This window comes from Schistocerca cancellata, unplaced genomic scaffold (genome assembly GCF_023864275.1).
Source record: "Schistocerca cancellata isolate TAMUIC-IGC-003103 unplaced genomic scaffold, iqSchCanc2.1 HiC_scaffold_1083, whole genome shotgun sequence".
Classification (NCBI taxonomy): Eukaryota; Metazoa; Arthropoda; class Insecta; order Orthoptera; family Acrididae; genus Schistocerca; species Schistocerca cancellata.
Window position 1 is genome coordinate 62,452 of NW_026047082.1, and position 20,468 is coordinate 82,919.

General features: G+C 49.8%; 17 non-coding genes across 17 annotated transcripts; 10 read left to right on the forward strand and 7 right to left on the reverse strand.

The window, feature by feature from the left end:
• The first annotated feature begins 192 nt into the window (after positions 1-192).
• Positions 193-276, forward strand: Trnal-uaa (transfer RNA leucine (anticodon UAA)). Its single transcript has one exon. It is a non-coding gene; the product is annotated as a tRNA-Leu (tRNA).
• Positions 277-1,495: 1,219 nt separating this feature from the next.
• On the reverse strand, positions 1,496-1,567 carry Trnag-ccc (transfer RNA glycine (anticodon CCC)). The gene has a single exon. It is a non-coding gene; the product is annotated as a tRNA-Gly (tRNA).
• A 683-nt stretch (positions 1,568-2,250) lies between these two features.
• Trnal-uaa (transfer RNA leucine (anticodon UAA)) lies at positions 2,251-2,334 on the forward strand. The gene has a single exon. It is a non-coding gene; the product is annotated as a tRNA-Leu (tRNA).
• A 1,861-nt stretch (positions 2,335-4,195) lies between these two features.
• Positions 4,196-4,279, forward strand: Trnal-uaa (transfer RNA leucine (anticodon UAA)). Its single transcript has one exon. It is a non-coding gene; the product is annotated as a tRNA-Leu (tRNA).
• Positions 4,280-6,252: 1,973 nt separating this feature from the next.
• Trnal-uaa (transfer RNA leucine (anticodon UAA)) lies at positions 6,253-6,336 on the forward strand. The gene has a single exon. It is a non-coding gene; the product is annotated as a tRNA-Leu (tRNA).
• A 1,861-nt stretch (positions 6,337-8,197) lies between these two features.
• Trnal-uaa (transfer RNA leucine (anticodon UAA)) lies at positions 8,198-8,281 on the forward strand. Its single transcript has one exon. It is a non-coding gene; the product is annotated as a tRNA-Leu (tRNA).
• A 1,219-nt stretch (positions 8,282-9,500) lies between these two features.
• Positions 9,501-9,572, reverse strand: Trnag-ccc (transfer RNA glycine (anticodon CCC)). Its single transcript has one exon. It is a non-coding gene; the product is annotated as a tRNA-Gly (tRNA).
• Positions 9,573-10,255: 683 nt separating this feature from the next.
• Positions 10,256-10,339, forward strand: Trnal-uaa (transfer RNA leucine (anticodon UAA)). The gene has a single exon. It is a non-coding gene; the product is annotated as a tRNA-Leu (tRNA).
• Positions 10,340-11,558: 1,219 nt separating this feature from the next.
• Positions 11,559-11,630, reverse strand: Trnag-ccc (transfer RNA glycine (anticodon CCC)). The gene has a single exon. It is a non-coding gene; the product is annotated as a tRNA-Gly (tRNA).
• Positions 11,631-12,313: 683 nt separating this feature from the next.
• On the forward strand, positions 12,314-12,397 carry Trnal-uaa (transfer RNA leucine (anticodon UAA)). Its single transcript has one exon. It is a non-coding gene; the product is annotated as a tRNA-Leu (tRNA).
• Positions 12,398-13,616: 1,219 nt separating this feature from the next.
• Positions 13,617-13,688, reverse strand: Trnag-ccc (transfer RNA glycine (anticodon CCC)). The gene has a single exon. It is a non-coding gene; the product is annotated as a tRNA-Gly (tRNA).
• Positions 13,689-14,371: 683 nt separating this feature from the next.
• Positions 14,372-14,455, forward strand: Trnal-uaa (transfer RNA leucine (anticodon UAA)). The gene has a single exon. It is a non-coding gene; the product is annotated as a tRNA-Leu (tRNA).
• Positions 14,456-15,674: 1,219 nt separating this feature from the next.
• Positions 15,675-15,746, reverse strand: Trnag-ccc (transfer RNA glycine (anticodon CCC)). The gene has a single exon. It is a non-coding gene; the product is annotated as a tRNA-Gly (tRNA).
• A 683-nt stretch (positions 15,747-16,429) lies between these two features.
• On the forward strand, positions 16,430-16,513 carry Trnal-uaa (transfer RNA leucine (anticodon UAA)). Its single transcript has one exon. It is a non-coding gene; the product is annotated as a tRNA-Leu (tRNA).
• Positions 16,514-17,732: 1,219 nt separating this feature from the next.
• Trnag-ccc (transfer RNA glycine (anticodon CCC)) lies at positions 17,733-17,804 on the reverse strand. Its single transcript has one exon. It is a non-coding gene; the product is annotated as a tRNA-Gly (tRNA).
• Positions 17,805-18,487: 683 nt separating this feature from the next.
• On the forward strand, positions 18,488-18,571 carry Trnal-uaa (transfer RNA leucine (anticodon UAA)). The gene has a single exon. It is a non-coding gene; the product is annotated as a tRNA-Leu (tRNA).
• A 1,219-nt stretch (positions 18,572-19,790) lies between these two features.
• Positions 19,791-19,862, reverse strand: Trnag-ccc (transfer RNA glycine (anticodon CCC)). Its single transcript has one exon. It is a non-coding gene; the product is annotated as a tRNA-Gly (tRNA).
• Positions 19,863-20,468: the final 606 nt, after the last annotated feature.

Below are 20,468 nucleotides of genomic sequence, written 5' to 3' on the forward strand. Positions count from 1 at the left end.
TGGTGTAAGGCACCATATTTAAGCTGTGGTTCCCGAAAGTGAGGGTGGGGTGCAACTTCACATCTGACAACTCTTTTTAAATACTCTAAAACCAACGTATTTCCTTCACACAAGAAAAAAACACGCTAACTTCGCCGTCAGGCTCTGGAGATATGCCTAGAAACGGCGGTAGTAGACACTTTGCGCCCACACGTCAGATTGGCCGAGCGGTCTAAGGCGCCAGATTTAAGCTCTGGTTCCCTGAGGGGAGCGTGGGTTCGAACCCCACATCTCACAATGCATTTTAAATATTCCAAAACTACCAATTTCGTACATGCGGGAAGAACAGGTTCCACAGATACTACTAGAAACGGCAGTGACTATGGTGCTTGCCTTGCAAGTCTGATTGTCTGGCGGTCAGAAAGAATGGAAAGCTGTTAGGAGACATGGCTTTCAGCCACGAGGCCCGGATTCGATTCCTGGTAGCCGAACATCCTTTTGTTTGCTGAGTCTTATTATTCTCACGGCATTTACGATATCTTTGTGTTGTGGTTTTTGGGGTCCAAGCATCAGGCGAGCAAACGTGAACGAAAGCAGATATGTGTGTAAATGAGTGTCAGGGCAGTAATAAAGGTGGATGAGACGGTGGATCGGGTATTGGACTGCAGACGTGCCACATTGCGTAGCTCGAAAGCTGAGTAAGTTAGAGCGTCGTGCTGTGAACACAAAGGCCACGTATTCGACCGCACCAAGTGCCATTTTATTTTTCTCCCCTAAAAGAGAATGCTTCCTCCAGCGAGACACTGCCAGGTAAATAACAAGCGATCTTCACAAGAAGTAAGATGTCTACACGTCGCGCGATACTGTCGCCAACGGCGATACCGCGCGTAGTGCAGCGGTTCTCGTCTGTTCACCGGCGTCAAGAATCGTTGGCCGTGGTTAGTATTTGGATGCGTTCTCGGCTGGGAACTCGACGTGCTGTTGGCGTCTTTCATTTTGCATTTTTCCTTCGGTTTCGTGGTTGCTTAGCGATAATGATGCGGTCCCGCACGCTGACGCCACTCTTGCCTCTCGGTACACTAAGGGGCGAATCTGTGGCCACAATAAAATGAAAGGTTCTGTCGTGTGTTTGTCGTTTTTTGGTCTCTCCCAGTCGTTTCTCGCGCCTGCCCTCTACGTATATGCCCATTTCCAAGCGTCAGCTTTCGCGTCAGCCGAGCAATGAAAGGTTCTGTCTTGTGTTTGTCGTTTTTTGGTCTCTCCCAGTCGTTTCTCGCGCCTGCCCTCTACATATATGCCCATTTCCAAGCGTCAGCTTTCGCGTCAGCCGAGCAAAGTCGAGACAAGTCGACACATGGAGACACACGACGCTGAGAAACGAAACCGCAGACTAGCGCCCTGGCAGCACGGACTGAGACGAGGGGCGAAGGAAAACTATTCGTACCGCGACACTTCACAGTTTCGAAGATCGCGTTTCGGTACGTGGAATACCCGTAGAAGAAAAAAGTACCTTTTGTGCGGTGGCCGGGAATCGAACCCGGATCAACTGCTTGGGAAGCAACCATGCTGATCGTTACACCACCACCGCGTTGTGCTGCGTACCACCCACGCCCTGATATATCGGCTACCCTCCTGCCATCAGAGGCCGAAGGCGATGGCGCTGTAGGCGCTCAACGCCAGAGCGGAGGTGAGCACATCTGAACGCAGTGCGTAGGTGCTGCTAGGGCGATGTAGCGTAACTAGAAGCAGAACTGACAGCCGTTGAAAAACTGCCATTTAATTTACAGCAGGGCGATAAAACAAATATCTAATGTGACGTACTTACTGATGATCCAGAGTCGATTCAGCATATGTGTGCCAATCCAGAAGTAGAAAGCACCTAAGTATCACAATATTAAGTTGGTTAGTTTGATGCTCGCCTGGAGCATATCATTAGCTTCCCCTGAGGGCGAAATGCACAGCGTAGCCGTTGCTAGGGAACGGCCTTTTCTGTCGTTTTTTGTTTTCTCTGCGTCAATGTGAATGTTGATAACTACAGTTCTGCTCGTTCCACTTACGACAGATGGCGACGGAAAACAATGGTGTAAGGCACCATATTTAAGCTGTGGTTCCCGAAAGTGAGGGTGGGGTGCAACTTCACATCTGACAACTCGTTTTAAATACTCTAAAACCAACGTATTTCCTTCACACAAGAAAAAAACACGCTAACTTCTCCGTCAGGCTCTGGAGATATGCCTAGAAACGGCGGTAGTAGACACTTTGCGCCCACACGTCAGATTGGCCGAGCGGTCTAAGGCGCCAGTTTTAAGCTCTGGTTCCCTGAGGGGAGCGTGGGTTCGAACCCCACATCTGACAATGCATTTTAAATATTCCAAAACTACCAATTTCGTACATGCGGGAAGAACAGGTTCCACAGATACTACTAGAAACGGCAGTGACTATGGTGCTTGCCTTGCAAGTCTGATTGTCTGGCGGTCAGAAAGAATGGAAAGCTGTTAGGAGACATGGCTTTCATCCACGAGGCCCGGATTCGATTCCTGGTAGCCGAACATCCTTTTGTTTGCTGAGTCTTATTATTCTCACGGCATTTACGATATCTTTGTGTTGTGGTTTTTGGGGTCCAAGCATCAGGCGAGCAAACGTGAACGAAAGCAGATATGTGTGTAAATGAGTGTCAGGGCAGCAATAAAGGTGGATGAGACGGTGGATCGGGTATTGGACTGCAGACGTGCCACATTGCGTAGCTCGAAAGCTGAGTAAGTTAGAGCGTCGTGCTGTGAACACAAAGGCCACGTATTCGACCGCACCAAGTGCCATTTTATTTTTCTCCCCTAAAAGAGAATGCTTCCTCCAGCGAGACACTGCCAGGTAAATAACAAGCGATCTTCACAAGAAGTAAGATGTCTACACGTCGCGCGATACTGTCGCCAACGGCGATACCGCGCGTAGTGCAGCGGTTCTCGTCTGTTCACCGGCGTCAAGAATCGTTGGCCGTGGTTAGTATTTGGATGCGTTCTCGGCTGGGAACTCGACGTGCTGTTGGCGTCTTTCATTTTGCATTTTTCCTTCGGTTTCGTGGTTGCTTAGCGATAATGATGCGGTTCCGCACGCTGACGCCACACTTGCCTCTCGGTACACTAAGGGGCGAATCTGTGGCCACAATAAAATGAAAGGTTCTGTCGTGTGTTCGTCGTTTTTTGGTCTCTCCCAGTCGTTTCTCGCGCCTGCCCTCTACGTATATGCCCATTTCCAAGCGTCAGCTTTCGCGTCAGCCGAGCAAAGTCGAGACAAGTCGACACATGGAGACACACGACGCTGAGAAACGAAACCGCAGACTAGCGCCCTGGCAGCACGGACTGAGACGAGGGGCGAAGGAAAACTATTCGTACCGCGACACTTCACAGTTTCGAAGATCGCGTTTCGGTACGTGGAATACCCGTAGAAGAAAAAAGTACCTTTTGTGCGGTGGCCGGGAATCGAACCCGGATCAACTGCTTGGGAAGCAACCATGCTGATCGTTACACCTCCACCGCGTTGTGCTGCGTACCACCCACGCCCTGATATATCGGCTACCCTCCTGCCATCAGAGGCCGAAGGCGATGGCGCTGTAGGCGCTCAACGCCAGAGCGGAGGTGAGCACATCTGAACGCAGTGCGTAGGTGCTGCTAGGGCGATGTAGCGTAACTAGAAGCAGAACTGACAGCCGTTGAAAAACTGCCATTTAATTTACAGCAGGGCGATAAAACAAATATCTAATGTGACGTACTTACTGATGATCCAGAGTCGATTCAGCATATGTGTGCCAATCCAGAAGTAGAAAGCACCTAAGTATCACAATATTAAGTTGGTTAGTTTGATGCTCGCCTGGAGCATATCATTAGCTTCCCCTGAGGGCGAAATGCACAGCGTAGCCGTTGCTAGGGAACGGCCTTTTCTGTCGTTTTTTGTTTTCTCTGCGTCAATGTGAATGTTGATAACTACAGTTCTGCTCGTTCCACTTACGACAGATGGCGACGGAAAACAATGGTGTAAGGCACCATATTTAAGCTGTGGTTCCCGAAAGTGAGGGTGGGGTGCAACTTCACATCTGACAACTCGTTTTAAATACTCTAAAACCAACGTATTTCCTTCACACAAGAAAAAAACACGCTAACTTCGCCGTCAGGCTCTGGAGATATGCCTAGAAACGGCGGTAGTAGACACTTTGCGCCCACACGTCAGATTGGCCGAGCGGTCTAAGGCGCCAGATTTAAGCTCTGGTTCCCTGAGGGGAGCGTGGGTTCGAACCCCACATCTCACAATGCATTTTAAATATTCCAAAACTACCAATTTCGTACATGCGGGAAGAACAGGTTCCACAGATACTACTAGAAACGGCAGTGACTATGGTGCTTGCCTTGCAAGTCTGATTGTCTGGCGGTCAGAAAGAATGGAAAGCTGTTAGGAGACATGGCTTTCATCCACGAGGCCCGGATTCGATTCCTGGTAGCCGAACATCCTTTTGTTTGCTGAGTCTTATTATTCTCACGGCATTTACGATATCTTTGTGTTGTGGTTTTTGGGGTCCAAGCATCAGGCGAGCAAACGTGAACGAAAGCAGATATGTGTGTAAATGAGTGTCAGGGCAGTAATAAAGGTGGATGAGACGGTGGATCGGGTATTGGACTGCAGACGTGCCACATTGCGTAGCTCGAAAGCTGAGTAAGTTAGAGCGTCGTGCTGTGAACACAAAGGCCACGTATTCGACCGCACCAAGTGCCATTTTATTTTTCTCCCCTAAAAGAGAATGCTTCCTCCAGCGAGACACTGCCAGGTAAATAACAAGCGATCTTCACAAGAAGTAAGATGTCTACACGTCGCGCGATACTGTCGCCAACGGCGATACCGCGCGTAGTGCAGCGGTTCTCGTCTGTTCACCGGCGTCAAGAATCGTTGGCCGTGGTTAGTATTTGGATGCGTTCTCGGCTGGGAACTCGACGTGCTGTTGGCGTCTTTCATTTTGCATTTTTCCTTCGGTTTCGTGGTTGCTTAGCGATAATGATGCGGTCCCGCACGCTGACGCCACTCTTGCCTCTCGGTACACTAAGGGGCGAATCTGTGGCCACAATAAAATGAAAGGTTCTGTCGTGTGTTTGTCGTTTTTTGGTCTCTCCCAGTCGTTTCTCGCGCCTGCCCTCTACGTATATGCCCATTTCCAAGCGTCAGCTTTCGCGTCAGCCGAGCAATGAAAGGTTCTGTCTTGTGTTTGTCGTTTTTTGGTCTCTCCCAGTCGTTTCTCGCGCCTGCCCTCTACATATATGCCCATTTCCAAGCGTCAGCTTTCGCGTCAGCCGAGCAAAGTCGAGACAAGTCGACACATGGAGACACACGACGCTGAGAAACGAAACCGCAGACTAGCGCCCTGGCAGCACGGACTGAGACGAGGGGCGAAGGAAAACTATTCGTACCGCGACACTTCACAGTTTCGAAGATCGCGTTTCGGTACGTGGAATACCCGTAGAAGAAAAAAGTACCTTTTGTGCGGTGGCCGGGAATCGAACCCGGATCAACTGCTTGGGAAGCAACCATGCTGATCGTTACACCTCCACCGCGTTGTGCTGCGTACCACCCACGCCCTGATATATCGGGTACCCTCCTGCCATCAGAGGCCGAAGGCGATGGCGCTGTAGGCGCTCAACGCCAGAGCGGAGGTGAGCACATCTGAACGCAGTGCGTAGGTGCTGCTAGGGCGATGTAGCGTAACTAGAAGCAAACTGACAGCCGTTGAAAAACTGCCATTTAATTTACAGCAGGGCGATAAAACAAATATCTAATGTGACGTACTTACTGATGATCCAGAGTCGATTCAGCATATGTGTGCCAATCCAGAAGTAGAAAGCACCTAAGTATCACAATATTAAGTTGGTTAGTTTGATGCTCGCCTGGAGCATATCATTAGCTTCCCCTGAGGGCGAAATGCACAGCGTAGCCGTTGCTAGGGAACGGCCTTTTCTGTCGTTTTTTGTTTTCTCTGCGTCAATGTGAATGTTGATAACTACAGTTCTGCTCGTTCCACTTACGACAGATGGCGACGGAAAACAATGGTGTAAGGCACCATATTTAAGCTGTGGTTCCCGAAAGTGAGGGTGGGGTGCAACTTCACATCTGACAACTCGTTTTAAATACTCTAAAACCAACGTATTTCCTTCACACAAGAAAAAAACACGCTAACTTCGCCGTCAGGCTCTGGAGATATGCCTAGAAACGGCGGTAGTAGACACTTTGCGCCCACACGTCAGATTGGCCGAGCGGTCTAAGGCGCCAGATTTAAGCTCTGGTTCCCTGAGGGGAGCGTGGGTTCGAACCCCACATCTCACAATGCATTTTAAATATTCCAAAACTACCAATTTCGTACATGCGGGAAGAACAGGTTCCACAGATACTACTAGAAACGGCAGTGACTATGGTGCTTGCCTTGCAAGTCTGATTGTCTGGCGGTCAGAAAGAATGGAAAGCTGTTAGGAGACATGGCTTTCATCCACGAGGCCCGGATTCGATTCCTGGTAGCCGAACATCCTTTTGTTTGCTGAGTCTTATTATTCTCACGGCATTTACGATATCTTTGTGTTGTGGTTTTTGGGGTCCAAGCATCAGGCGAGCAAACGTGAACGAAAGCAGATATGTGTGTAAATGAGTGTCAGGGCAGTAATAAAGGTGGATGAGACGGTGGATCGGGTATTGGACTGCAGACGTGCCACATTGCGTAGCTCGAAAGCTGAGTAAGTTAGAGCGTCGTGCTGTGAACACAAAGGCCACGTATTCGACCGCACCAAGTGCCATTTTATTTTTCTCCCCTAAAAGAGAATGCTTCCTCCAGCGAGACACTGCCAGGTAAATAACAAGCGATCTTCACAAGAAGTAAGATGTCTACACGTCGCGCGATACTGTCGCCAACGGCGATACCGCGCGTAGTGCAGCGGTTCTCGTCTGTTCACCGGCGTCAAGAATCGTTGGCCGTGGTTAGTATTTGGATGCGTTCTCGGCTGGGAACTCGACGTGCTGTTGGCGTCTTTCATTTTGCATTTTTCCTTCGGTTTCGTGGTTGCTTAGCGATAATGATGCGGTCCCGCACGCTGACGCCACACTTGCCTCTCGGTACACTAAGGGGCGAATCTGTGGCCACAATAAAATGAAAGGTTCTGTCGTGTGTTCGTCGTTTTTTGGTCTCTCCCAGTCGTTTCTCGCGCCTGCCCTCTACGTATATGCCCATTTCCAAGCGTCAGCTTTCGCGTCAGCCGAGCAAAGTCGAGACAAGTCGACACATGGAGACACACGACGCTGAGAAACGAAACCGCAGACTAGCGCCCTGGCAGCACGGACTGAGACGAGGGGCGAAGGAAAACTATTCGTACCGCGACACTTCACAGTTTCGAAGATCGCGTTTCGGTACGTGGAATACCCGTAGAAGAAAAAAGTACCTTTTGTGCGGTGGCCGGGAATCGAACCCGGATCAACTGCTTGGGCAGCAACCATGCTGATCGTTACACCTCCACCGCGTTGTGCTGCGTACCACCCACGCCCTGATATATCGGCTACCCTCCTGCCATCAGAGGCCGAAGGCGATGGCGCTGTAGGCGCTCAACGCCAGAGCGGAGGTGAGCACATCTGAACGCAGTGCGTAGGTGCTGCTAGGGCGATGTAGCGTAACTAGAAGCAGAACTGACAGCCGTTGAAAAACTGCCATTTAATTTACAGCAGGGCGATAAAACAAATATCTAATGTGACGTACTTACTGATGATCCAGAGTCGATTCAGCATATGTGTGCCAATCCAGAAGTAGAAAGCACCTAAGTATCACAATATTAAGTTGGTTAGTTTGATGCTCGCCTGGAGCATATCATTAGCTTCCCCTGAGGGCGAAATGCACAGCGTAGCCGTTGCTAGGGAACGGCCTTTTCTGTCGTTTTTTGTTTTCTCTGCGTCAATGTGAATGTTGATAACTACAGTTCTGCTCGTTCCACTTACGACAGATGGCGACGGAAAACAATGGTGTAAGGCACCATATTTAAGCTGTGGTTCCCGAAAGTGAGGGTGGGGTGCAACTTCACATCTGACAACTCGTTTTAAATACTCTAAAACCAACGTATTTCCTTCACACAAGAAAAAAACACGCTAACTTCGCCGTCAGGCTCTGGAGATATGCCTAGAAACGGCGGTAGTAGACACTTTGCGCCCACACGTCAGATTGGCCGAGCGGTCTAAGGCGCCAGATTTAAGCTCTGGTTCCCTGAGGGGAGCGTGGGTTCGAACCCCACATCTGACAATGCATTTTAAATATTCCAAAACTACCAATTTCGTACATGCGGGAAGAACAGGTTCCACAGATACTACTAGAAACGGCAGTGACTATGGTGCTTGCCTTGCAAGTCTGATTGTCTGGCGGTCAGAAAGAATGGAAAGCTGTTAGGAGACATGGCTTTCAGCCACGAGGCCCGGATTCGATTCCTGGTAGCCGAACATCCTTTTGTTTGCTGAGTCTTATTATTCTCACGGCATTTACGATATCTTTGTGTTGTGGTTTTTGGGGTCCAAGCATCAGGCGAGCAAACGTGAACGAAAGCAGATATGTGTGTAAATGAGTGTCAGGGCAGTAATAAAGGTGGATGAGACGGTGGATCGGGTATTGGACTGCAGACGTGCCACATTGCGTAGCTCGAAAGCTGAGTAAGTTAGAGCGTCGTGCTGTGAACACAAAGGCCACGTATTCGACCGCACCAAGTGCCATTTTATTTTTCTCCCCTAAAAGAGAATGCTTCCTCCAGCGAGACACTGCCAGGTAAATAACAAGCGATCTTCACAAGAAGTAAGATGTCTACACGTCGCGCGATACTGTCGCCAACGGCGATACCGCGCGTAGTGCAGCGGTTCTCGTCTGTTCACCGGCGTCAAGAATCGTTGGCCGTGGTTAGTATTTGGATGCGTTCTCGGCTGGGAACTCGACGTGCTGTTGGCGTCTTTCATTTTGCATTTTTCCTTCGGTTTCGTGGTTGCTTAGCGATAATGATGCGGTCCCGCACGCTGACGCCACTCTTGCCTCTCGGTACACTAAGGGGCGAATCTGTGGCCACAATAAAATGAAAGGTTCTGTCGTGTGTTTGTCGTTTTTTGGTCTCTCCCAGTCGTTTCTCGCGCCTGCCCTCTACGTATATGCCCATTTCCAAGCGTCAGCTTTCGCGTCAGCCGAGCAATGAAAGGTTCTGTCTTGTGTTTGTCGTTTTTTGGTCTCTCCCAGTCGTTTCTCGCGCCTGCCCTCTACATATATGCCCATTTCCAAGCGTCAGCTTTCGCGTCAGCCGAGCAAAGTCGAGACAAGTCGACACATGGAGACACACGACGCTGAGAAACGAAACCGCAGACTAGCGCCCTGGCAGCACGGACTGAGACGAGGGGCGAAGGAAAACTATTCGTACCGCGACACTTCACAGTTTAGAAGATCGCGTTTCGGTACGTGGAATACCCGTAGAAGAAAAAAGTACCTTTTGTGCGGTGGCCGGGAATCGAACCCGGATCAACTGCTTGGGAAGCAACCATGCTGATCGTTACACCACCACCGCGTTGTGCTGCGTACCACCCACGCCCTGATATATCGGCTACCCTCCTGCCATCAGAGGCCGAAGGCGATGGCGCTGTAGGCGCTCAACGCCAGAGCGGAGGTGAGCACATCTGAACGCAGTGCGTAGGTGCTGCTAGGGCGATGTAGCGTAACTAGAAGCAGAACTGACAGCCGTTGAAAAACTGCCATTTAATTTACAGCAGGGCGATAAAACAAATATCTAATGTGACGTACTTACTGATGATCCAGAGTCGATTCAGCATATGTGTGCCAATCCAGAAGTAGAAAGCACCTAAGTATCACAATATTAAGTTGGTTAGTTTGATGCTCGCCTGGAGCATATCATTAGCTTCCCCTGAGGGCGAAATGCACAGCGTAGCCGTTGCTAGGGAACGGCCTTTTCTGTCGTTTTTTGTTTTCTCTGCGTCAATGTGAATGTTGATAACTACAGTTCTGCTCGTTCCACTTACGACAGATGGCGACGGAAAACAATGGTGTAAGGCACCATATTTAAGCTGTGGTTCCCGAAAGTGAGGGTGGGGTGCAACTTCACATCTGACAACTCGTTTTAAATACTCTAAAACCAACGTATTTCCTTCACACAAGAAAAAAACACGCTAACTTCGCCGTCAGGCTCTGGAGATATGCCTAGAAACGGCGGTAGTAGACACTTTGCGCCCACACGTCAGATTGGCCGAGCGGTCTAAGGCGCCAGATTTAAGCTCTGGTTCCCTGAGGGGAGCGTGGGTTCGAACCCCACATCTCACAATGCATTTTAAATATTCCAAAACTACCAATTTCGTACATGCGGGAAGAACAGGTTCCACAGATACTACTAGAAACGGCAGTGACTATGGTGCTTGCCTTGCAAGTCTGATTGTCTGGCGGTCAGAAAGAATGGAAAGCTGTTAGGAGACATGGCTTTCAGCCACGAGGCCCGGATTCGATTCCTGGTAGCCGAACATCCTTTTGTTTGCTGAGTCTTATTATTCTCACGGCATTTACGATATCTTTGTGTTGTGGTTTTTGGGGTCCAAGCATCAGGCGAGCAAACGTGAACGAAAGCAGATATGTGTGTAAATGAGTGTCAGGGCAGTAATAAAGGTGGATGAGACGGTGGATCGGGTATTGGACTGCAGACGTGCCACATTGCGTAGCTCGAAAGCTGAGTAAGTTAGAGCGTCGTGCTGTGAACACAAAGGCCACGTATTCGACCGCACCAAGTGCCATTTTATTTTTCTCCCCTAAAAGAGAATGCTTCCTCCAGCGAGACACTGCCAGGTAAATAACAAGCGATCTTCACAAGAAGTAAGATGTCTACACGTCGCGCGATACTGTCGCCAACGGCGATACCGCGCGTAGTGCAGCGGTTCTCGTCTGTTCACCGGCGTCAAGAATCGTTGGCCGTGGTTAGTATTTGGATGCGTTCTCGGCTGGGAACTCGACGTGCTGTTGGCGTCTTTCATTTTGCATTTTTCCTTCGGTTTCGTGGTTGCTTAGCGATAATGATGCGGTCCCGCACGCTGACGCCACTCTTGCCTCTCGGTACACTAAGGGGCGAATCTGTGGCCACAATAAAATGAAAGGTTCTGTCGTGTGTTTGTCGTTTTTTGGTCTCTCCCAGTCGTTTCTCGCGCCTGCCCTCTACGTATATGCCCATTTCCAAGCGTCAGCTTTCGCGTCAGCCGAGCAATGAAAGGTTCTGTCTTGTGTTTGTCGTTTTTTGGTCTCTCCCAGTCGTTTCTCGCGCCTGCCCTCTACATATATGCCCATTTCCAAGCGTCAGCTTTCGCGTCAGCCGAGCAAAGTCGAGACAAGTCGACACATGGAGACACACGACGCTGAGAAACGAAACCGCAGACTAGCGCCCTGGCAGCACGGACTGAGACGAGGGGCGAAGGAAAACTATTCGTACCGCGACACTTCACAGTTTCGAAGATCGCGTTTCGGTACGTGGAATACCCGTAGAAGAAAAAAGTACCTTTTGTGCGGTGGCCGGGAATCGAACCCGGATCAACTGCTTGGGAAGCAACCATGCTGATCGTTACACCACCACCGCGTTGTGCTGCGTACCACCCACGCCCTGATATATCGGCTACCCTCCTGCCATCAGAGGCCGAAGGCGATGGCGCTGTAGGCGCTCAACGCCAGAGCGGAGGTGAGCACATCTGAACGCAGTGCGTAGGTGCTGCTAGGGCGATGTAGCGTAACTAGAAGCAGAACTGACAGCCGTTGAAAAACTGCCATTTAATTTACAGCAGGGCGATAAAACAAATATCTAATGTGACGTACTTACTGATGATCCAGAGTCGATTCAGCATATGTGTGCCAATCCAGAAGTAGAAAGCACCTAAGTATCACAATATTAAGTTGGTTAGTTTGATGCTCGCCTGGAGCATATCATTAGCTTCCCCTGAGGGCGAAATGCACAGCGTAGCCGTTGCTAGGGAACGGCCTTTTCTGTCGTTTTTTGTTTTCTCTGCGTCAATGTGAATGTTGATAACTACAGTTCTGCTCGTTCCACTTACGACAGATGGCGACGGAAAACAATGGTGTAAGGCACCATATTTAAGCTGTGGTTCCCGAAAGTGAGGGTGGGGTGCAACCTCACATCTGACAACTCGTTTTAAATACTCTAAAACCAACGTATTTCCTTCACACAAGAAAAAAACACGCTAACTTCGCCGTCAGGCTCTGGAGATATGCCTAGAAACGGCGGTAGTAGACACTTTGCGCCCACACGTCAGATTGGCCGAGCGGTCTAAGGCGCCAGATTTAAGCTCTGGTTCCCGGAGGGGAGCGTGGGTTCGAACCCCACATCTGACAATGCATTTTAAATATTCCAAAACTACCAATTTCGTACATGCGGGAAGAACAGGTTCCACAGATACTACTAGAAACGGCAGTGACTATGGTGCTTGCCTTGCAAGTCTGATTGTCTGGCGGTCAGAAAGAATGGAAAGCTGTTAGGAGACATGGCTTTCAGCCACGAGGCCCGGATTCGATTCCTGGTAGCCGAACATCCTTTTGTTTGCTGAGTCTTATTATTCTCACGGCATTTACGATATCTTTGTGTTGTGGTTTTTGGGGTCCAAGCATCAGGCGAGCAAACGTGAACGAAAGCAGATATGTGTGTAAATGAGTGTCAGGGCAGTAATAAAGGTGGATGAGACGGTGGATCGGGTATTGGACTGCAGACGTGCCACATTGCGTAGCTCGAAAGCTGAGTAAGTTAGAGCGTCGTGCTGTGAACACAAAGGCCACGTATTCGACCGCACCAAGTGCCATTTTATTTTTCTCCCCTAAAAGAGAATGCTTCCTCCAGCGAGACACTGCCAGGTAAATAACAAGCGATCTTCACAAGAAGTAAGATGTCTACACGTCGCGCGATACTGTCGCCAACGGCGATACCGCGCGTAGTGCAGCGGTTCTCGTCTGTTCACCGGCGTCAAGAATCGTTGGCCGTGGTTAGTATTTGGATGCGTTCTCGGCTGGGAACTCGACGTGCTGTTGGCGTCTTTCATTTTGCATTTTTCCTTCGGTTTCGTGGTTGCTTAGCGATAATGATGCGGTCCCGCACGCTGACGCCACTCTTGCCTCTCGGTACACTAAGGGGCGAATCTGTGGCCACAATAAAATGAAAGGTTCTGTCGTGTGTTTGTCGTTTTTTGGTCTCTCCCAGTCGTTTCTCGCGCCTGCCCTCTACGTATATGCCCATTTCCAAGCGTCAGCTTTCGCGTCAGCCGAGCAATGAAAGGTTCTGTCTTGTGTTTGTCGTTTTTTGGTCTCTCCCAGTCGTTTCTCGCGCCTGCCCTCTACATATATGCCCATTTCCAAGCGTCAGCTTTCGCGTCAGCCGAGCAAAGTCGAGACAAGTCGACACATGGAGACACACGACGCTGAGAAACGAAACCGCAGACTAGCGCCCTGGCAGCACGGACTGAGACGAGGGGCGAAGGAAAACTATTCGTACCGCGACACTTCACAGTTTCGAAGATCGCGTTTCGGTACGTGGAATACCCGTAGAAGAAAAAAGTACCTTTTGTGCGGTGGCCGGGAATCGAACCCGGATCAACTGCTTGGGAAGCAACCATGCTGATCGTTACACCACCACCGCGTTGTGCTGCGTACCACCCACGCCCTGATATATCGGCTACCCTCCTGCCATCAGAGGCCGAAGGCGATGGCGCTGTAGGCGCTCAACGCCAGAGCGGAGGTGAGCACATCTGAACGCAGTGCGTAGGTGCTGCTAGGGCGATGTAGCGTAACTAGAAGCAGAACTGACAGCCGTTGAAAAACTGCCATTTAATTTACAGCAGGGCGATAAAACAAATATCTAATGTGACGTACTTACTGATGATCCAGAGTCGATTCAGCATATGTGTGCCAATCCAGAAGTAGAAAGCACCTAAGTATCACAATATTAAGTTGGTTAGTTTGATGCTCGCCTGGAGCATATCATTAGCTTCCCCTGAGGGCGAAATGCACAGCGTAGCCGTTGCTAGGGAACGGCCTTTTCTGTCGTTTTTTGTTTTCTCTGCGTCAATGTGAATGTTGATAACTACAGTTCTGCTCGTTCCACTTACGACAGATGGCGACGGAAAACAATGGTGTAAGGCACCATATTTAAGCTGTGGTTCCCGAAAGTGAGGGTGGGGTGCAACTTCACATCTGACAACTCGTTTTAAATACTCTAAAACCAACGTATTTCCTTCACACAAGAAAAAAACACGCTAACTTCGCCGTCAGGCTCTGGAGATATGCCTAGAAACGGCGGTAGTAGACACTTTGCGCCCACACGTCAGATTGGCCGAGCGGTCTAAGGCGCCAGATTTAAGCTCTGGTTCCCGGAGGGGAGCGTGGGTTCGAACCCCACATCTGACAATGCATTTTAAATATTCCAAAACTACCAATTTCGTACATGCGGGAAGAACAGGTTCCACAGATACTACTAGAAACGGCAGTGACTATGGTGCTTGCCTTGCAAGTCTGATTGTCTGGCGGTCAGAAAGAATGGAAAGCTGTTAGGAGACATGGCTTTCAGCCACGAGGCCCGGATTCGATTCCTGGTAGCCGAACATCCTTTTGTTTGCTGAGTCTTATTATTCTCACGGCATTTACGATATCTTTGTGTTGTGGTTTTTGGGGTCCAAGCATCAGGCGAGCAAACGTGAACGAAAGCAGATATGTGTGTAAATGAGTGTCAGGGCAGTAATAAAGGTGGATGAGACGGTGGATCGGGTATTGGACTGCAGACGTGCCACATTGCGTAGCTCGAAAGCTGAGTAAGTTAGAGCGTCGTGCTGTGAACACAAAGGCCACGTATTCGACCGCACCAAGTGCCATTTTATTTTTCTCCCCTAAAAGAGAATGCTTCCTCCAGCGAGACACTGCCAGGTAAATAACAAGCGATCTTCACAAGAAGTAAGATGTCTACACGTCGCGCGATACTGTCGCCAACGGCGATACCGCGCGTAGTGCAGCGGTTCTCGTCTGTTCACCGGCGTCAAGAATCGTTGGCCGTGGTTAGTATTTGGATGCGTTCTCGGCTGGGAACTCGACGTGCTGTTGGCGTCTTTCATTTTGCATTTTTCCTTCGGTTTCGTGGTTGCTTAGCGATAATGATGCGGTCCCGCACGCTGACGCCACTCTTGCCTCTCGGTACACTAAGGGGCGAATCTGTGGCCACAATAAAATGAAAGGTTCTGTCGTGTGTTTGTCGTTTTTTGGTCTCTCCCAGTCGTTTCTCGCGCCTGCCCTCTACGTATATGCCCATTTCCAAGCGTCAGCTTTCGCGTCAGCCGAGCAATGAAAGGTTCTGTCTTGTGTTTGTCGTTTTTTGGTCTCTCCCAGTCGTTTCTCGCGCCTGCCCTCTACATATATGCCCATTTCCAAGCGTCAGCTTTCGCGTCAGCCGAGCAAAGTCGAGACAAGTCGACACATGGAGACACACGACGCTGAGAAACGAAACCGCAGACTAGCGCCCTGGCAGCACGGACTGAGACGAGGGGCGAAGGAAAACTATTCGTACCGCGACACTTCACAGTTTCGAAGATCGCGTTTCGGTACGTGGAATACCCGTAGAAGAAAAAAGTACCTTTTGTGCGGTGGCCGGGAATCGAACCCGGATCAACTGCTTGGGAAGCAACCATGCTGATCGTTACACCACCACCGCGTTGTGCTGCGTACCACCCACGCCCTGATATATCGGCTACCCTCCTGCCATCAGAGGCCGAAGGCGATGGCGCTGTAGGCGCTCAACGCCAGAGCGGAGGTGAGCACATCTGAACGCAGTGCGTAGGTGCTGCTAGGGCGATGTAGCGTAACTAGAAGCAGAACTGACAGCCGTTGAAAAACTGCCATTTAATTTACAGCAGGGCGATAAAACAAATATCTAATGTGACGTACTTACTGATGATCCAGAGTCGATTCAGCATATGTGTGCCAATCCAGAAGTAGAAAGCACCTAAGTATCACAATATTAAGTTGGTTAGTTTGATGCTCGCCTGGAGCATATCATTAGCTTCCCCTGAGGGCGAAATGCACAGCGTAGCCGTTGCTAGGGAACGGCCTTTTCTGTCGTTTTTTGTTTTCTCTGCGTCAATGTGAATGTTGATAACTACAGTTCTGCTCGTTCCACTTACGACAGATGGCGACGGAAAACAATGGTGTAAGGCACCATATTTAAGCTGTGGTTCCCGAAAGTGAGGGTGGGGTGCAACTTCACATCTGACAACTCGTTTTAAATACTCTAAAACCAACGTATTTCCTTCACACAAGAAAAAAACACGCTAACTTCGCCGTCAGGCTCTGGAGATATGCCTAGAAACGGCGGTAGTAGACACTTTGCGCCCACACGTCAGATTGGCCGAGCGGTCTAAGGCGCCAGATTTAAGCTCTGGTTCCCGGAGGGGAGCGTGGGTTCGAACCCCACATCTGACAATGCATTTTAAATATTCCAAAACTACCAATTTCGTACATGCGGGAAGAACAGGTTCCACAGATACTACTAGAAACGGCAGTGACTATGGTGCTTGCCTTGCAAGTCTGATTGTCTGGCGGTCAGAAAGAATGGAAAGCTGTTAGGAGACATGGCTTTCAGCCACGAGGCCCGGATTCGATTCCTGGTAGCCGAACATCCTTTTGTTTGCTGAGTCTTATTATTCTCACGGCATTTACGATATCTTTGTGTTGTGGTTTTTGGGGTCCAAGCATCAGGCGAGCAAACGTGAACGAAAGCAGATATGTGTGTAAATGAGTGTCAGGGCAGTAATAAAGGTGGATGAGACGGTGGATCGGGTATTGGACTGCAGACGTGCCACATTGCGTAGCTCGAAAGCTGAGTAAGTTAGAGCGTCGTGCTGTGAACACAAAGGCCACGTATTCGACCGCACCAAGTGCCATTTTATTTTTCTCCCCTAAAAGAGAATGCTTCCTCCAGCGAGACACTGCCAGGTAAATAACAAGCGATCTTCACAAGAAGTAAGATGTCTACACGTCGCGCGATACTGTCGCCAACGGCGATACCGCGCGTAGTGCAGCGGTTCTCGTCTGTTCACCGGCGTCAAGAATCGTTGGCCGTGGTTAGTATTTGGATGCGTTCTCGGCTGGGAACTCGACGTGCTGTTGGCGTCTTTCATTTTGCATTTTTCCTTCGGTTTCGTGGTTGCTTAGCGATAATGATGCGGTCCCGCACGCTGACGCCACTCTTGCCTCTCGGTACACTAAGGGGCGAATCTGTGGCCACAATAAAATGAAAGGTTCTGTCGTGTGTTTGTCGTTTTTTGGTCTCTCCCAGTCGTTTCTCGCGCCTGCCCTCTACGTATATGCCCATTTCCAAGCGTCAGCTTTCGCGTCAGCCGAGCAATGAAAGGTTCTGTCTTGTGTTTGTCGTTTTTTGGTCTCTCCCAGTCGTTTCTCGCGCCTGCCCTCTACATATATGCCCATTTCCAAGCGTCAGCTTTCGCGTCAGCCGAGCAAAGTCGAGACAAGTCGACACATGGAGACACACGACGCTGAGAAACGAAACCGCAGACTAGCGCCCTGGCAGCACGGACTGAGACGAGGGGCGAAGGAAAACTATTCGTACCGCGACACTTCACAGTTTCGAAGATCGCGTTTCGGTACGTGGAATACCCGTAGAAGAAAAAAGTACCTTTTGTGCGGTGGCCGGGAATCGAACCCGGATCAACTGCTTGGGAAGCAACCATGCTGATCGTTACACCACCACCGCGTTGTGCTGCGTACCACCCACGCCCTGATATATCGGCTACCCTCCTGCCATCAGAGGCCGAAGGCGATGGCGCTGTAGGCGCTCAACGCCAGAGCGGAGGTGAGCACATCTGAACGCAGTGCGTAGGTGCTGCTAGGGCGATGTAGCGTAACTAGAAGCAGAACTGACAGCCGTTGAAAAACTGCCATTTAATTTACAGCAGGGCGATAAAACAAATATCTAATGTGACGTACTTACTGATGATCCAGAGTCGATTCAGCATATGTGTGCCAATCCAGAAGTAGAAAGCACCTAAGTATCACAATATTAAGTTGGTTAGTTTGATGCTCGCCTGGAGCATATCATTAGCTTCCCCTGAGGGCGAAATGCACAGCGTAGCCGTTGCTAGGGAACGGCCTTTTCTGTCGTTTTTTGTTTTCTCTGCGTCAATGTGAATGTTGATAACTACAGTTCTGCTCGTTCCACTTACGACAGATGGCGACGGAAAACAATGGTGTAAGGCACCATATTTAAGCTGTGGTTCCCGAAAGTGAGGGTGGGGTGCAACTTCACATCTGACAACTCGTTTTAAATACTCTAAAACCAACGTATTTCCTTCACACAAGAAAAAAACACGCTAACTTCGCCGTCAGGCTCTGGAGATATGCCTAGAAACGGCGGTAGTAGACACTTTGCGCCCACACGTCAGATTGGCCGAGCGGTCTAAGGCGCCAGATTTAAGCTCTGGTTCCCGGAGGGGAGCGTGGGTTCGAACCCCACATCTGACAATGCATTTTAAATATTCCAAAACTACCAATTTCGTACATGCGGGAAGAACAGGTTCCACAGATACTACTAGAAACGGCAGTGACTATGGTGCTTGCCTTGCAAGTCTGATTGTCTGGCGGTCAGAAAGAATGGAAAGCTGTTAGGAGACATGGCTTTCAGCCACGAGGCCCGGATTCGATTCCTGGTAGCCGAACATCCTTTTGTTTGCTGAGTCTTATTATTCTCACGGCATTTACGATATCTTTGTGTTGTGGTTTTTGGGGTCCAAGCATCAGGCGAGCAAACGTGAACGAAAGCAGATATGTGTGTAAATGAGTGTCAGGGCAGTAATAAAGGTGGATGAGACGGTGGATCGGGTATTGGACTGCAGACGTGCCACATTGCGTAGCTCGAAAGCTGAGTAAGTTAGAGCGTCGTGCTGTGAACACAAAGGCCACGTATTCGACCGCACCAAGTGCCATTTTATTTTTCTCCCCTAAAAGAGAATGCTTCCTCCAGCGAGACACTGCCAGGTAAATAACAAGCGATCTTCACAAGAAGTAAGATGTCTACACGTCGCGCGATACTGTCGCCAACGGCGATACCGCGCGTAGTGCAGCGGTTCTCGTCTGTTCACCGGCGTCAAGAATCGTTGGCCGTGGTTAGTATTTGGATGCGTTCTCGGCTGGGAACTCGACGTGCTGTTGGCGTCTTTCATTTTGCATTTTTCCTTCGGTTTCGTGGTTGCTTAGCGATAATGATGCGGTCCCGCACGCTGACGCCACTCTTGCCTCTCGGTACACTAAGGGGCGAATCTGTGGCCACAATAAAATGAAAGGTTCTGTCGTGTGTTTGTCGTTTTTTGGTCTCTCCCAGTCGTTTCTCGCGCCTGCCCTCTACGTATATGCCCATTTCCAAGCGTCAGCTTTCGCGTCAGCCGAGCAATGAAAGGTTCTGTCTTGTGTTTGTCGTTTTTTGGTCTCTCCCAGTCGTTTCTCGCGCCTGCCCTCTACATATATGCCCATTTCCAAGCGTCAGCTTTCGCGTCAGCCGAGCAAAGTCGAGACAAGTCGACACATGGAGACACACGACGCTGAGAAACGAAACCGCAGACTAGCGCCCTGGCAGCACGGACTGAGACGAGGGGCGAAGGAAAACTATTCGTACCGCGACACTTCACAGTTTCGAAGATCGCGTTTCGGTACGTGGAATACCCGTAGAAGAAAAAAGTACCTTTTGTGCGGTGGCCGGGAATCGAACCCGGATCAACTGCTTGGGAAGCAACCATGCTGATCGTTACACCACCACCGCGTTGTGCTGCGTACCACCCACGCCCTGATATATCGGCTACCCTCCTGCCATCAGAGGCCGAAGGCGACGGCGCTGTAGGCGCTCAACGCCAGAGCGGAGGTGAGCACATCTGAACGCAGTGCGTAGGTGCTGCTAGGGCGATGTAGCGTAACTAGAAGCAGAACTGACAGCCGTTGAAAAACTGCCATTTAATTTACAGCAGGGCGATAAAACAAATATCTAATGTGACGTACTTACTGATGATCCAGAGTCGATTCAGCATATGTGTGCCAATCCAGAAGTAGAAAGCACCTAAGTATCACAATATTAAGTTGGTTAGTTTGATGCTCGCCTGGAGCATATCATTAGCTTCCCCTGACGGCGAAATGCACAGCGTAGCCGTTGCTAGGGAACGGCCTTTTCTGTCGTTTTTTGTTTTCTCTGCGTCAATGTGAATGTTGATAACTACAGTTCTGCTCGTTCCACTTACGACAGATGGCGACGGAAAACAATGGTGTAAGGCACCATATTTAAGCTGTGGTTCCCGAAAGTGAGGGTGGGGTGCAACTTCACATCTGACAACTCGTTTTAAATACTCTAAAACCAACGTATTTCCTTCACACAAGA